The following is a 13,156-nucleotide window of genomic DNA, read 5'->3' on the forward strand; positions in this document are numbered from 1 at the left end:
CATAGTAAAGAGTACTTTGAAATTGAAAATTAGTTGAAAATTTCACCTTATTTAATAGATGTATATGCTAACATTGAAGATAGTTCATAACAAGGAAGAACAGATACAGTCATCATGCTTGTACTCTTTCAAGTTAAAGTCCACAGATTCACAGTAAGACTTTTGGCTTTAATCAGAGGCCTTTATATTGGAAAACATTCCCTAATTATAACCCTGTACAGAGTTGGCCTGTAATGGTTGTGAACTCAGACATTAATGGCCTGTAATATGGACACAAGATTACATAAATGGTTTGTTTTAAATGTCCAATAGAAAAATGAACAAAATTGTAAGTTGTTTACTTTGCTAAATACTGTTTTGAGTGTTTTGTTTTGTTTTTACAAAGTGGTTACACCAATATATTTAACACATCAAGTAAGATAATCTTTAAAAGAATAGTTTAAAGAGATCGGAGCTGGGCAGAGGAAACGAGAATAAATTTGTGGGACGAGATTGAAGATAAAAGATGAAAATATTGATGGATTTAAAGGCAATCCTGCAAGAGCACAGGAGTAGCTAAGACATGTTTCCTTTTCAAATAGGTGGAAGGTAAAACTGCAGTGAAAAGTTTGACTTTATTGGGAATGGTGCCACACTAAAAGACAAAAATAGCCTGGTTGAGCCTTGGCCTGTGAAACAGGAGCTCATGGTTCGATTCTGGTCAGGGCACATGCTTTGGTTGCAGGCTTGATCTCCAGTAGGGGGCGTGAAGGAGGTAGCTGATCAATGATTCTCATCATTGATGTTTCTGTCTCTCTCTCCCTTCATCTTTAAAATCAATAAAAATATATTTTAAAAAAGAAGACCAAAATAATGTAGAAATTAAAGCATTAAACCCTAGCCTGTTTGGCTCAGTGGATAGTCAGCCTGCGGACCAAAGGGTCCCAGGTTCAATTCTAATCAAAGGCACGTACCTTGGTTGCAGGCTCCTCCCTGACCTGAGCCCTAGTCGGGCTCGTGCAGGAGGCAACCAATCGATGTATTTCTCTCACATCGATGTTTCTCTCTGTCTTTCCCTCTCTCTTCCGCTCTCTCTAAAAATAATAAATAAATAAATTAGAGCATTAGAGGAATGAGTATGTGGATTTGAAATGTAGCAGAAAAAATTTGGAGCCAATTGAGGATAAATGAGGATTGGTGAACAAGAGTAGTGAAGTGATTACTCCAAAGCAGATAGGACAAAAATATTGATTAGTTAAAAACTTGATAAATTCTCTGAATCATCAACAACATTTCCCCATTTCTGTTAATATTATGTCTTCAGAAACTGAATGTTGTAAAATAAGATGTGTGAGAGATACAAAGTGCAATTTTTTCTGTCTATATAATACAAATAACATAATTTCATACTATCAGGGTTCCCAAAGCACTGTGACTCAGTATTTTTGTTGAGGATATCACCCCAGGATATTTTTCCCATTGATTTTTAGAGAAAAGGGAAGGGGTGGAGGGAGGGAGAGAGAGATATCAGTTGGTTGCCTCCCCCATGCCCTCTGCCTCCCCACAGGCCAGGCCGTGACTCAGTATTTTTAAAGTACTTCTTGAGTAATACGTGCATGAAACAAGATAATTTAGCAGGTTCTTATGCCAAAGTATTCAAAATATGTTTCCTTCTTTTGCCATTAGTAAAAAAATTATATACTATGTTCTGTTATGATTATAAGATTTCAATTGGAAGTGGTCTACTTTAAATAATTTATTTGATAACTAAAAATTATATAACAGTGCCATATTCCTGTTCAACATTATTTTACTCTTTTTTAAAATACATTTTTTATTGTTGATAGTATTACAGATATCTCCCATTTTCTCCCCCTTCCCCCTCTCCTTCCAGTCTTTAATCCCCACTCCCCAGGTCTTCACCACAGAAGTCTATGGAAAGTTTTTACTATAATATGCCTTGCTGCTAATGATTGGATTAGTAGGTGCTATCCTACAGGCTTTAAGATTTCATGTAAGGATTTAGTCTAAGACCTCAATTGCTAATTAAATGGTTTTATAAGTATACATCTGGGAATGGGAGTCAAGTGATGGGGATGAAAGAATAAGCTCAGATAGAAAATTATTAGTTATTAAACACCCTCTATTTGCCTGAAACAATATTTTATACTTTATCCTTAGTTCTCAAAACAGATTTTTGGAAATAGATGCTAATAGTTTCATTTTATAGGTAAAGTAAAGAAACCATAAAAGTTTAAATAAGTGAGTATTAGGTGAAAATTGTGTTTGTTTGTGATTGGCAAAGAGAAAAAGCATTTCCAAAAGCAGGTTAGAGCTGGCCAACTGAAACAGTTCTATTATTAGAATAACTTTTCCCTATGGTATTTATGTCACCCTATAACATCAAATTTATTGTGTAGAATAGAAAGAACTATTGTTATTGGGGAAAATGAGGTATTCCTTCCCCCATTGAGTGCTGGAATTTTCTGAGACTCGCATAGGAGACTGAGTGATTTTTATTTGTGTGGAATTACATCTGTGTGTTTCTAAAGTCCCATTCCAGTCATAGAAGCATAGTTGGGGTTTCAGTAGAGCTAAAAACAAAGCCAGTGTTCAGAGTTTCCATTCCAATTTGCAGCCAGTTTCAGTTCAATATCAGGCTAATTATAGTCCATTAGTCCATTGTGTGTGGGGGTCTACATGGCAATCTGCTTTGTTCAGTCTACTTAGTCAAATGTTAATCTCATTCAGAAACATCCTTACAAACACACCAGGGAATAATATTTAACCAAATATCTGGGCATCTTGTGGCCCAGTCAAGATGACATACAATTAACTATCACAATCCACCCCCTATCAACTTGGCACCCATACACTTCTCAAAACCATATTTAATCTCCAAATAAAGACAATCCTATCTAATAAAAGGGTAATATTCAAATTAACCATCACTCCGTCACAAAGATGGCAGCGCCCATAGCCCCCCGGCTGCGTGGAGGGAGGGAGGGACCTCTGGGGGCGACGCGAGCCCAGCATCCCACGCCCAGGCTGTGCGGAGGGAGGGAGGGGCCTCTGGCCAGAGGCCGGGGCACAGGATGCTGGCATCATTGAGGCTGGGCTGAGGGACCCCCCCCACCCCCGTGCACGAATTTTGTACACCGGGCCTCTAGTAAGATCATAATTCTACCTAACCTGCATACAACCAGAAAAGCTAAACCTTTCCCCAGAGAGGAAGTAAAGTCCTTGAGGGATGTTTACTCTTCTCCTTGATATCCTGTAATTTAAATATTATGATGTAAAATTAACAATACTTAAGTACTATATGTTATGTTACATGATAAGGGAATAAAAGAGGAAAGAAAGATCATATATATATATATATATATATATATATATATCCTATCTAATAATAGACAAATATGCAAATTGACCATACCTCCGACACACCCACAAGCCACGCCCACCATCCAATCAGAGCAAGTATGCAAATTAACCCAAACCAAGATGGCTACAGCCACAGAGAGCAAGGTTTCCTAGGTAACAGAGGAAGCCAAGCTTTCCGCCTGCCCTTGCCAGGCCTAAGCCTCCACTCAAGCTACAAAGTTTCAATTATAGAAAGTAAACAAATTCAAACAAATGGCGGCAGGATGGAGCTTGAGAGAGCAGGCCAGGGTTGCCGCTGGCAACAGGGGAAGCAAAGCTTTCCACACACCCTGGCCGGGCTCACCCGATTAAGGCTACAAAGTTTCAATTGTAGAAGGTGAATTAACTGCCACAGAGATGGCTGCCGCCCTGGAGGAAGCAGCAGGCTTGGCTCCGCTTCAGGCTACAAAGTTTGAATTGTAGAAGGAAAATAAATTCCAGATACCAGGGCCTCTGTTTGGGTTGCCAGAGGGCATGGCTGGCCTGCAAACCACCACAGGCCCCTCGCTCAGGCCGCCCCACACCCCAAGGGAACCCCACCCTGATCAGGGACACCCTTCAGGGCAAACCAGCTGGCCCCCACCCATGCACCAGGCCTCTATCCTATCTAATAAAAGAGTAATATACAGATTGATCATCACTGCAACACACAATATGTCTGCCCCCATGTGGTCAAAGATCCTGCCCCCATGTGGACACAAGATGGCCACTACAAGATGGCCAGCAGGAGAGAGCAGTTGGGAGGTACCCGGCCTGCAAGGGAGGGCAATTGTGAGGGACCAGGCTTGCAAGGGAGGGCAGTTGGAGGTGATCAACCCTGCAGGAGAGGGCAGTTAGGGGTGACCAGGCTGGCAGAGGAGGGAAGTTGGGGGCAAACAGGCTGGCAGAGGAGCAGTTAAGCATCAACCAGGCTGGCAGCAGAGTGGTTAGGGGGTGATCAGGCTGGCAGGCAGAAGCGGTTAGGGGCAATCAGGAAGGCAGACCGGCAAGCAGTTGGGAGCCAGCAGTCCTGGATTGTGAGAGGGATATCCTACCGGGATCGGTAATCAACCTGCCACCAGGTAGATGGCTACCATCGTGGGGAATGGTGCCATATCAGGAACTCAGTGTTGGTTTTTGCTGTTAGCAGATTGGGCACTTAGCAGTGGCCATAGCCAGGATGGCCTTGTTAAGTGGAAGCCCATGTTGCTGAGCCCATGTGTAACCATCCCTGTTACCCTGGCCACTTAGTTCATGAGCCCATTGTAATAAATAACAGTGGTGGCTGGGGGAAAAAGTAATTGGCCACAGACTATACATTATTATGTAACCATATTCATAGCCATTTCTTCTTCCAAGCAAAGTGAACAATGAGATACATTGCTCACAGTTATGCCCATTGGGAGAATTTTTCTTTGCTACTGTCTTTCAGGTATGTCCCAGAAAGAGGGACTCTTGTGTTTCAGTTGCCCACTTTTGGGTGGTGCCTGCATATTGTCCCAGATGATCTAGTAAACCAGGCCAGTTTTCTCTTCCTCTGTCAACTGATGATAGGCAACTCCCTATGACACCAGAAGTGCAAGCTGGGAGAGAGAAGGTAGTGTGGCAAGAGTGGCAATCATTGTTGCACTTCATTTGCTGTAAAGTGAATTCCCTGATCAGAAGCAATGCTGTATAGAATACCGTGATGGTGCATAAGTTCTCTAAGTTCACAGATGGTAGTTCTTGCATGAAGCATTGTATGCAGGGAAGGCAAACCCATATCTATAGGCAATCATAGGCATTTGGGTCACTTCCACAGATAACTGGTGCTTTCAGGGTCTGCTTAGGCCCAGTCACATATATGCCATTTCTCTTTGATGATGGAGTGCTGCTGTGCGTTCTACATTTATGGCTTGGTGGGTTAGCTAACACCCAGTTCATGCTGGGCAGCACAGGTCATATGGTATCTTCATGGCTCATGGTTGTGCATTCAGTCTCTACTAAGGCTCAAAAGCAATCCAAGAGCTATTTTTCCAAAAACTGTATATCTGCATGTAAGTGTCTTACAACAAAGTCTAGAGTAGTTGCTGCATTTTGCACACAGGTCCAATCAGCATAGTGTCATCAATTAATGCACCAGTGTGCTATCTTGTGGAATGGAAATGAGTTATGGTTCCTAGGTAACTGGTGCTTTCAGGGTTTGCTTAGGCTCATGAAGGCCTATTTGAAGTTAGAGCTCATGAGCATAAGTGAGACCAATTTATTTGTTTCCTGTAGCCATGTTGGTATATGAACAGGTGCAAGTATGTAAGAGGCAGGAAGTTGAAAATAACCAGGGTTGTGGTTTGGCCAAGTACAAAGAGACAAGAGAAGGTCAAGAGCATTGAGTGTATGTAAGGGAGTGATTATGATTGACCATGCAATTTAAGCTAGATAAGGACAAAAGTTAAGATATGAAGGGTGAGAAACAATAAGAAGATGTTAAAACCTCAGAGGGAAGGCAGGGGAGGGTGGGTGGGTGAAAAGAGATCTAAGAACTTGTATGCATATATGCAGAGCCCATGGACACAGACAATAGGGTGGAGAAGACCTGGGGCAGGTGGTGGGGGGCGAGCTAAAAGGGGTCAATGGTGGTGGGGGGGAGATATATATAATACTTTCAAAAATAAAGATTTACATTTTAAAAAATACGTTAGAATAAATGAATTGTAGTTTCTAGTACAGTCAGAGGGTTGTTGGAATTTTCCAGATTCCAAGCTAAAAAGAGAGGAGATGGTGATCAGAGAGTGGAATGCGTCACACTGAGATGTTTGAGAGGCAGTAGTTACTAGGAATGACAGGGACTAAGTTATGGATGAGAGTAAGTAGGTTGAGTAGGGTGGAGGATAAAGTTATTGAAGGAGAGAAGGTCAAGGCACTGAGTTAAAACTTATTAGATGGATCATCTATGTGAACACTGAAGCCAACTGGGAATTATGACAAGAATAGGGTTTGAGACAGTGTCAGGGAGTTAGGAACTAAAATCTCCAAGGAATGGAGTGGGGAGGAGAGGAAGTGGATACTGGCTCAGTGTGACGCATTCCACTCTCTGATAACCATCTTTGAACACTGCTGCAGGGATTGGCAGTTAGTGTTGTAACTTTATGTCATAAAATTTAAATGGGAATGTTTATGGAGGAAGGAGAAGAATGATCTGGAAGGAGCAACAAGGAACAGACATGTCATCCTCTCTACCTGCAGGCCTAATAGTAGTGGAGTTTGGGCTGCATCGGAGAGGGCTGCAAGGTTGATTGGTTTTAAAGCAAGAAGTGAAGGGAATGTTCAGAGAAGGCAATTTTGTGTCTTAGAGGGAAAAGTGGAAAGATTTAAGGTGTTGAACAAGCTAAGAAATGGGTCAGAAAAGGGGATGTTCAGAGCCTTATGGGTATTAGAGTCCCAAAGATGACTTTGGTGTTTTGTGACAACTAAAATCAACAGGCATAAAGGGCATAATGGGATTAATCTTGATGAGAGTCTTTGATAAAAAACTTTCAGAACTGAAGCTATAATGAAACAAATGTGAAACCTCAATGCCTATTCAAGGACAAGCTTGGAGTTAGATTAGTCACAAGTGAAATGCCTGTTGGCAAAGTGTCTGCCTTGTAAAGGGCACAGGGTGGTATATGAGGTTATGAAGAAATCTGAAGACCTTGAAGATAATCAAGGTTTATTATTCATTACCTTTAATTTATATCCTATAGCAATTATTGCTGTTATCTCAAAGACTTCCATTATCATAAGAGGAGCTTTTCAAAAGCTAGGTGGTAAGTTTCTGCCCTCTTGCCTGAGAGGAGATTGAACAGCTGTAGCACCTTATTGATTTATAGACATTTTTCCAGTTATTACATTCAAACAAAATTAGATACTTGAAACTTGATTTTTTAAAAAATCCCAAAAGATCAAAGCAGTCGTAACTGACTAACATGAATTCAAAATGAAAATGGTGGGGGATGCCAAACTTAAAAAATGGACATAAATGTTTATAGGCACATAAAAAGCTAACATTTCTCTCTGTGGTACCTAAAATCATCAACACATGATGCAAGCAAAGAAAGAGGGTAGGAATATTAATTATTGTTTGATTCCTGTTTTGGTCAACCCCCTTATCTTCTCCCTAAGACTAGACCTGTGTGTCTCCTCTTTACTTATTTATAATAGAAATTCAGAAATATTATTACTACTTTTGAATGTTGAGAGGTGAAAAGTTTTCTGGTCAGGGACAACCAAGGCTATGACTGGCTTGGAGAGCGGCATGTAACTACAGGATGGTATAACTAGGAATGAGGTATAGAGCAGGTGGTTGTTGCATGGTTGTAGTTTTACCTGTTTTGTGATTGAGGTATTTGCAATTCGGAAAACTCCTGTTTGCTAAAATGGGTAGAGTGCTGGAATGCATAATTGTGCAGTGTTTTAAAGATTTAGGTGGAAGGCAGGAATGAGAACCTTATCATTTACTGTTTATGTTCTTTTTAAAGTTTCTGCAATGACAATTAATGTAGAAGACAACACTACGGCATTGCAAATTATAGAGAGAACAAACTAGGGTCTGTAAAGCTCATGGTTGTTTTTTGTTTGTTTGTGTGTGTGTGTTTTTTTGGTGTGCAATTAAATTGACATTTTTTTTCTTAAAATTTTTGTAGAAATTATCCCCTTAGATTTGGAATGTTTTACATAAAATAATTACTCTGGTTGCAGCAAACCTCTCTAATTATTTAGATCAGCTCTTTAATGTTGTGTGTGTGTGTGGAAATAAATATATATTAGTGATCTCTCCCACGGTCCCTTTACCCAAGTCTCACTAACTCATTCTTTCAGATCCCAACTGTCCCATCTTCAGGGGAAGCCTTACCTAACTAGGTCACATATTCTGTAAAAAATCTTCAGAGCATCCTGTATTTCTCTCTATCACTTACCACAATTAATTTTTTAGAAATCCTTGAATGTCTTTCTTCTACCCTACGTGGTAAGTTCTATGAGGACAAGGATCATGTTTATCTTCCTTCCTATTCCTTACCAAGCACCCAGTGCAGTATTTCCCAGTACTCCAGCACTCAATCTATATACTACTATATAAAAGCCTAAGCGGCCGGGTCGATGGTCGCTATGACAACGCACTGACCACCAGGGGGCAGATGCTCAATGCAGGAGCTGCCCCCTGGTGGTCAGTGTGCTCCCATAGCCAACCTCCCCTGGTCCCTCCGCCTGGCTGGCTGGCCCCAATAGGCCCTGATCGCTTGTCAGGCCGAGGGACCCCACCCGTGCACGAATTCATGCACTGGGCCTCTAGTTATTAAATAATGAATTTTGGGTTTTTGTAAAAATTCAATTTGGGATATCCTCATGTGGGCAGAGAGAGATAAAAATCAGAGGAAAAGAGAAGGAGATAGAAACATTAATGATGAGAGAGAATCATTGATTCTCTACATGCCCCCACTGGGGATCAAGCCTGCAACCCAGGCATGTGCCCTGACCGGGAATCAATCTGTGACCTCCTGGTTCACAGGTCGATGCTCAATCACTGAGCCACACCAGCTGGGCAATAAAATATATTTTTAAAAACTTAAAAAAAAGAATCAGAGAATTAGGAACAAAGCAGGCCAGTTATCTTTCTGTTTTTTAATATCCTATACTTTTTTACTTTCAGGTCAATGAAAAAGAAATATTACTGTTTTCAAAACATACCTAAGTGGATTGATTCTACCTTCTCTTTTATGTTGTGGCCATGGGTAAGTTACACACTAGGACCTCTGTTTCTTCGTCTGCAAAATGGGGATAGTACCACCTTATTCCAAGGATAGGTTAAATGTTTTAGTATACATCACGTATCTGACACATAATGGCACAGAACTGTATATTTCCCCTCTTTTATCAGTTGGTGGGTAAGGGGAAGGGAGGAATGAATAGGTAGAACATGGGGGATTTTTATGGTAGTGAAACTATTCTATGTGATAGTGTAATGATGAACACATGATATGATGCATTTGTTAAACTCATAGAATATATAACACAAAGAGGAAACTCTAATGTAAACTGTGGTCTTTAGTTAATAATGTACCAATATTGGTTCATCAATTGTAACGAATGTGCCACACAATACAAATTGTTAATAATAGGGAAAAATTTAAATCATTTAAACTTTCTGTGGAATTTTTCAGTTACCTAAAGCTGCTCTACAAAGACCTATTAAAAAAAAACACCAAACACATTAATGGCTAACACAGAGATGCTTAGTGTTTGGTTAATGAATGAATAAGAGCCATGACGGCTCTACTGCTCCCCCCCCCAACTAATTTCTGAACTCTGTTCCTTAATATATTATACAAAGTTAAATGCTACAAATAACTTTATGAAAGATATGTTAAAACTGAAAAATATAAGGAAATATGCAAGTTTATTACAGAGTTCTAGAAAAAGGCACTTTCTAGACATTTGAAAATCCCTCCACAACACCAGAAGCCCACAGAGCTTGAATTATTGGAGATGTTGACCAGAGATAGTTTTTAAAAATATATATTTTTATTGATTTCAAAGAGGAAGGGAGAGGGAGAGAGAGAGAGAGATAGAAAGATCAATGACAAGATGTTTGCATGCCCCACACTGGGGTTAGAGCATACAACCCAGGCATGTGCCCTGACCAGGAACTATGACCTCCTGGTTCATAGGTCAGTGCTGAACCACGGAGCCATGCTGGCTGGGAATTTTTTTTTTCAAGTTTCTGCTAATGGGCTTGCTAGAGGTCAGTGGATCAATATTCATACTGGGCTGATTAGCTTTGCTCTCTTCCTGAATCACAAACTGCGCTGTTAATTCTGTCTTCCCTTTTTCTTGCAAGATGCATGCCATCTTCATTAAACAAAATAAAACAAAAACATATTATGAAAGATGTTATTTACCTCATTCATCTATTCTGAACCTTGGGATCTTTATTACAGTGTCAAACAGTGTCTGTTGGTTCTGAGATTTGATTTTACCATGCTTGCAAGCTAATAAGTTAGCCTGTTACTATTTCATTGATGCGTCAGTATGCTTGCCTTGGTTACCTTGCCCCTCATTTACATGGGCCCTGGTTGGGAGCCTGCACATGCAGTTGGCTATATTATATGATAGGAACACTGAGCTTGAGAATCCACTGTTATTATAGTAAGCAGTAAGCAAGCCTGCTTTTTGTGTGGAATGGGTATATTACCTTACCTTTCAATTTTCTCTCTGCAAACACAACCTTGAGAAATGGTCAGGGCTGTTCATTTTTGGCATACCCTGAACAAATGTGCATTATGCTAACTGCCAATGGCACTTTGCCTCTCCCAACAGGTCCTTTCAGTTCTGGTATCTTTTTCTAACAATACTTAGGGAAATAAATTTTTTACATAAGAACTTCTAAAAACAACAAATATGTATTTCTATGTACAGTTGACTTATGTATAGGTATATAAAATTAAATATTAATTATTTACAAATGGAATACTACTGTCAATTTCCATTTTCTCCTTAATAAGTATTCTTATCTCTTCTGGTCCAATCTAGATTTTTTTCTTCCACATCCTCCTAATCCTCCATTTTTTGTATCAAAGCCCTTATTGCTATTCACAGAAATTTCTTTATCTTTGCATCTGCAATTCCTAGTGCATACTTCAAATATGGTCCTTTTCTAATATGATTGCTGTTTACCTTGTTTTCTTTGTCATGCCCTGTTTTCTGTGATGGCAAAGGCTATGGTCTACTCCCTTTGGCAGGAAAAATTGCTTCCTGTTTGATATTCAGAGCGAAAGCCGAACACAATGGACAGAAACATGGCCACTGTAATACTTCCTGGGTAACATCCTATCTAATAAAGAGGGAATATGCTAATTGACCCTCATGCCATCGCAAAGATGGCGGCACCCACAGCCACAAGATGGCGACACTGGGGCGGCAGGCGCATGGCAAGATGGTGGCTGTCCAGCCACCCAGGGCCGCCTGAGGCTCAGGTAACCAGGGCTGGCCGAGGCTTGCACTGCTGGCAGTCGCAGCAGCAGAGGTGTGATGGGGCATCACCTTCCCCTGATCGCTGGGTCGCCTCTCGCCCCTGAGGGCTCCTGGACTGTGAGGGGCCAGGCTGGGCTGAGGGACTTCCCCCAATGCATGAATTTTCATGCACTGGGCCTCTAGTTATTAGATAATCTTCCACTTGCCTGCATCATGCCAGGGACATTGTTGTTTATTCATTCATTCTCAGTATTGTGTGGATTGTAAAAATCCATGGAAACAGGATTTAATATTCAATCTACAGATATTTTATAAAAATGAATGTCCTTAATGAATAAAATGGAATAAGGCTAAATGGAGTGCATATCGTTTATAACTATCATTTATGTAATAAAGGCTGTGGAATGTCTATACCAATTCAAAATATAATTTCAAATCCTATCAATACTCCTTTATTCCTCCAGAATAATATGTTAATCATGTATGTTGATGTAATTATTGCTATTTAGCAAAGTTGATAGAGTTGATTTATGTCTCTCCCTTGTCTTTGCTTATCTCTATTGTTGCTTATAAGAAAGCAATGAGCCCTAGCCGGTTTGGCTCAGTGGATAGAGCATCAGCCTGCAGACTGAAGGGTCCCAGATTCAATTCCGGTCAAGGGCATATGCCCGAGTTGTGGGCTTGATCCCCAGTAGGGGCGTGCAGGAGGCAGCCAATCAATGATTCTCTCTCATCATTGATGTTTCTATCTCTCTTTCTCCCTTCCTCTCTGAAATCAATATATATATATAACTATAAATATGTATATATATATGTGTGTGTGTATTATACTAGTATTTTAAAAAAGAAAGCAATGAAAGCATGAAATAGTTTGCATTATCTGTGAGTACAGAGAGAACAAAAGAAACTCTCCTAATCTCATGTTAATTTTCCTAAAGGTCCAGTTTTATCTCATTGTTTCAAAACTGAGCAGCCCATGCCCTTTTTTGGGGAAGCACAGGAGGTTATGCTCAGTGGGATATCAAATGGTGATTACATTTTGAGAAATTGAGTAAAAATAATAGATAGTGTTCTCTCTTTCTACTTCTCCTGACGTAAGTAAATCCCTTGGTGGAAGTCACATATAATCAGAAACTGCATTAACATTTGAAGGCCACTTTGGTACTAGTTAATAAATTACCCTTTCAGCATACTAAAATAGCACCTGGATGGACATTTCAATGGCTTTCAGAGAAAGAGTAGTGTAGCAAGGCAGGGTTATTGAGAATCAAGAACAAGAGCTCAATTGGGGAGTTAGATTGCCTGGGTTTAAAACCCAGTGGCACAATTTACTAGCTATATGACCTTGGGAAAATCTCCAGGCTTCAGGCTTCTCATAGGATGGTATTAAACATAGAACATAGGGCTTTTTGGATGATTAAATGAGATAATCCATGGAAGGCACTTAAGTGTCTGTCACCTAATATTCATTATACAAATGAGAGCTCTTACTATTTCTTGGGATTATAATAACATATTAATAATAGCAATAGTTAATGAGTACTTGCTATGAACTTGGCACTGCATTTTTCAGAAGCATTGATTTATTTAATCTTCACCGCAATTCTCTGAGGTAGTGATCTGAACACAAAGGATGGCATTGTCAAATCAGACACATGACAGTCAGAGATCTTACCCTGCATCAAGCTTTACTAATATTCATTATAAGTAATCATGAGGAACAGGCTTAGCAGAGAGAGGTCTGAGACCACCAACACAGATCCCCACATCCTTTCTTACATTAGTATTC

The sequence above is a fragment of the Cnephaeus nilssonii genome, assembly GCF_951640355.1.
Source record: "Cnephaeus nilssonii genome assembly, chromosome: 5".
Lineage (NCBI taxonomy): Eukaryota > Metazoa > Chordata > Mammalia > Chiroptera > Vespertilionidae > Cnephaeus > Cnephaeus nilssonii.